Below are 4,353 nucleotides of genomic sequence, written 5' to 3'. Positions count from 1 at the left end.
CCATTGGAAACTCTGAGCCGAGTGCGGCTGCTTGTAAAAAAATTATTTTAAAAACCCCAACTGATTGAGGGGGAAAAATAATTAAAAGAAAAAAAGTAAAAATCCATTGCAATGCAGCAGACTTGTGGTTTTGCTCTCTGGGTTGTTTGGTTCGGTTTGGTTTTTTTTTCTGGGGGGAAGGGTGTTTTAGAAACGCGAAACTAATCCCCCCCCGCCCCAAAATAAATAAAACATAAATATTTAAAAAATAAAAATTATTAAAAAATTAAAAGGTGCATTTTGGTGATGTTTTTTCTGGCCAGATCCCTTCGCTTTTTTTTGGAGAGGGGTGGGATAAAAAAGAAAATATTAAAAAAAAAAAAAAAAAAAAAAGAGAGAAGAGAAGCGGGGAGTTGGGGGGTGGGATGTGTGTTTGCACCGCCCGGAGCTGCTCCCCGGGACCCCCGTTCCCGTTCCCCGTTCCCGTTCCTGCCGCCACCGCCGCCGCTCGATCCGCGCCGCGCGCGCTGCTCCGCGCCCGCGCACCCCCCACGTCACCGGCGGCACCCGCCGCCACGTGACCCCGCCGGCCGGGCGCGACCACCGCAGGAGGGGGGGCGCGAGCGGTGGAACGGGCGGGGGGCGGCACGGAGGGACCCCCGCCGCCGCCGCCGCCCTCACGGGGTGAGCGCCCACCGCGCTGGGCGCCCGATGGGAGCGGCGCGGGGCGGCAGCGCACCCCGGGAGGGCCGCGGCGGCGGGGAAGGCGCAGAGGGGGGAGGTCCGTGGCCCTCCCCGTGCTGAGCGCAGTGGTAGAGTCCGCAGCTCAAATTCCGAGAATTGGGCTCTGTTGATTCTTAGAACTGGGGTTCTTAGAAGTGGTGATGCAAGGAGTTTCTAGGAAAGCCCGGAGACCAGGTGATTGCTGCTTCTATTGCCGCGGCCGATTTTACCCTTTAATTCTCTCGCTCGCTTTTTTTTTTTTTTTTTTCTCTCCATTTTTTTTCCCTCCTCTTTCCCTCCCTGCCCCGTTCCGACGCTTGGCGCGGAGCCGCCTCTATATATTTCTACCCATTTTTTTTTTTCTCTCCCTCCTCTTTCCTTCCCCCCCCTTCCCTTTCCCGCTGCAGGTGCCCTTTATTTTTATTATTATTACTGTCATCTCCTCTATTTAAATTTTTTTCCCCTGCCTTATTTATTTATTTATTTCACATACGCATTCCCCCCTTCTTTCCTTGCCGGCTGTCAGGGGAGAAAAAAATTAGGGAAATAGGGGTGCCTGCATGTCTTTAACGCTGGGAGCGTGTATAAGGGGAGGGGAGCGGGGGGCGGTGGGGGTGTCTCCCCTCGTCGTCCTCTCCCGGGGATTATCGGTTATCTGGGATTATTGGCTTTCCCGCACGCGTGACGGCCGGGTGGGGACGGGGGGGACGGTGGCGGCTCCTCTCTGCACCTGCAGCCGCCCCGCGGGTGCAGGACGGCGGCGAACGCTGGCGGCCGCCGGGCTTGTGGCGTGACTCGGGGTCCGCTCTCAATGGCTGGATCCCTTGGTCGGGGTGTGTTATTTTTCTTTTCTTTTTTTTTTCTTCATCCTTTTTTTTTTTTTTTTTAATTTTTTTTTTCTGGTGCGTGTTGTGTCGCTGTTGTCGTTTCGCCACCGCACGAAGCCGCCGCTCAGCAGAACGGGGCTGGCGGCGGCGCGGGGGTTCAGCGGCACCGGGCACCGGCCATTCCGCATCGTCCTCCTCCCTCTCTCTCTATTTCTGTTATTAAATCATTATTATTGTTATTCCCCTCCCCGGTGCGACCGCGAAAGGGCTGGTTCGTTTTGCAACCTGTGGCGGGGCTGCGCCGCGATCTGTCAAGCCCCGGGCTAAGAGCGGGCGGTGATGGAGAAGACTTGCGGCATTTCCCTGCCCGGGGAAGGGGGGAGCCCGCGGGGAGGCTCGGCCGCCGCCGGCTGCTGGCTCCGGAGCACCGCGGAGCGCCGGCCCGGGGCGGCGAAGAACCGCGCTCATCTCGATGGGGCGTGCGGGGCGGCGGTTGCCGTCTGGGAAACAAACGGCGATGCAAAACTCGGGAAGGGGGGAAAACTGTGTAGAAGGACTCTGAATAGGACGAGGAGGGCTCAAAATAATAATAATAATGATGATAATAATAATAATAATAACAACAACAACAACACCCGCAGGGAGGAGCGGGAGTGCCGTACCGGGAGAAGGGCGGCCGGCGGGGCAAGTGGAGCGCGGCCGTACGAGGGATGGGGTCCGTGGCGCGATGCGGGGGGAGCCCCCCGCTGCCCCCATCGCAGCCCTTCCCCTGTGTTTACTACCGCGGCGGACTTGGCGCGGAGACAGGCGCTCGTAAATCTGCCGCCGGCAGCGGCGGGGCTGGCCCCCGGCCACACGCTATTCCTGGAGCGAACGGCGCGGGGAGCCCCGCAACCCCCGCCCCCCTCCGCTGCGCCCCCCGCGCCCCCCAAACCGCCAAAAGCGGGAAAGCAAGGGAGAGGGCTGTTTGGTTTGCTTTGGTTTTTTGGTTGGTGGTGTTGTTAGGTGCATGTTCTTGTGTGCGTGTATGTGTTATTTTTATTTTTTTTTTTACACACGCACACACCCCCTCCCCTTTAAAAATAAAGGGCAAAACAAAACCGAAAAAGCCCAACTTTGTTATGAAAACTTTTCGTGGTCGGGCGGCAGCGACCTCTCCCGGCCGCCCCCCCCCTTGCCCCCCCGCTCTCCTCCCCCCGCCTGTAGTTTGCAAAGTCACAGTATGAAATGTTATGAAATCGCCTCTTGGGAAGGAGGGAAACAGAAAGCAAGGCGTTTGTTTAGAAAAATCCACGGCGGCCTCTCAGATGTGCCTAAAAAGCTGCCTTTGACCCCCCTGTTGCATTTCCAGGGAAGAAACAAATCTGGGCTTAAAATCATGAGTCAAAATCAATAAAAACAAACACGGCCCCGGTTAGTTTTTTCCACTGACTTCAGTAGGTGCAGGATCAGTGCGAAGAGAGGCTGGGGCCAGATGGATGAGGCTCAGTGAGAAGTGTTGCACTGGTCCGACATCTCTGGCTGGAGCCAAATTCGTACCTGTGCCAGTGGACGTGTCAGCAGGGCTGGGTTTGGATCAGGCCATTATTTGATCTGGGGATGCTTACTGACTCCTCTCTCAAACTTTTAAATGCTTTTAAAATTATTGTTTGGGGTATTGTTTCAAGGGTTTAAAGGATGAAAGCTTTAGGAGCAAATACAGACTCCTTCCTGCAGTCCTTCAGGACTTACAGTTCAAAAAGTTCTGTAACCTTGAGGTTACAATTCAAAAATTTCTTTTAAAATATTTTAGGAAAAAGCTCTCCTTATATATATGTAGGGAGGCAGAACCTGAGATTCTGTTATTTTTCTTCTAAGGGTAGGAACACAGGTTTAAAAACTTGCATTTAGATGGCAAATGTTGCCCCATGAAACAAATCACCAAGCCATTAAAATATTCGAAGGATGTCTAGCAATTTTCTAGGAGAATGGATTATTACATTGTTCCGGTAAGAAAAGAGTTCATTTCTCAGCATTCAATTTTGACTGGCAAAACAGATCAAAGATCTCTCGGGATGCATTTCAATTCCAATTTCTAATCCCCCTCAGTTCTGACTGACTGAGTCAATACTGGGAAAGGAAGTGGAGGTTAACTGGTTAGTTATTATTGCGAAGGAAGAAGTCAGAATGAGAAGTGATTCTTACAAATCCCACCCCAAAAATAAGAAAAAAAAGGAGGGGGGGGAGGATCCATCAAAAGTCTTCGTGACACTTTTTAGACAATCCTGTTTGCTGCGCAGGGAGGATTCAGCTGGCTGTCGGATGAGACAAAAATAAACCTAGCAGAAACATTAAGTTTTTCAAAACAAGGCTGGAAAAGCTCATAAAAATATTGTTGCTCAGACGCGTTTTAAGAGGAACAGAATTACATCGACAAAATTATATGTTTTCCAGGTTTGGTTGGGGTGTTTTATTTTCCAAGGGGAAAAATTGCTCCTGCAGCAAAGCGAACTGGTGCCATCTAGTGTCATTTCTCGCCGCTCCGCGCGGGGCTGGCGGGGCCAGCAGCCTCGGGAGAGTGGGAACATGTTTATTAACTGCTCGTTAAAAAAAGAAAAAAAAATGCTTGCCAGCTAGGAAGATGGTGGCAGAGGAAACTCTGGATGCCACTGAACTTACTTAAGGAGCCTAATTGGAAACAACCGAGTGCTTATTAAAGTCACTGACATTTCCATATGGAGTTCTCTCTGGATCTGGTCATGAAATCACATGTGAAAATCTTTCCGAGTTGTGGTGCTAATCTGCCCTTGAATTTCTGCCTAATTTAGGATGCATTGTAAAGCAT

At 51.9% G+C, this 4,353-nt stretch overlaps 1 protein-coding gene across 2 annotated transcripts in view; it reads left to right on the top strand.

Annotated features, from left to right (window-relative positions):
• Positions 1 to 805: 805 nt before the first annotated feature.
• Positions 806 to 4,353, top strand: part of BCL6 (BCL6, transcription repressor) — an 18,331-nt gene continuing 14,783 nt past the window's right edge. Inside the window, exon 1 of one of the 2 annotated variants that reach the window (XM_027884019.1) lies at positions 806 to 897. The gene's annotated coding sequence lies outside the window, so the exon portion shown is untranslated. The remainder of the gene's footprint in view (positions 898 to 4,353) is intronic. The other variant, XM_027884016.1, reaches the window with a different exon arrangement.

The sequence above is a fragment of the Empidonax traillii genome, unplaced genomic scaffold (assembly GCF_003031625.1).
Source record: "Empidonax traillii isolate 1590-97213 ecotype Southwest subspecies unplaced genomic scaffold, ASM303162v1 scaffold138:size3245559, whole genome shotgun sequence".
Lineage (NCBI taxonomy): Eukaryota > Metazoa > Chordata > Aves > Passeriformes > Tyrannidae > Empidonax > Empidonax traillii.
Note: the sequence above shows the minus strand (reverse complement) of the source record. Positions and strands in the feature narration are given on the sequence as shown.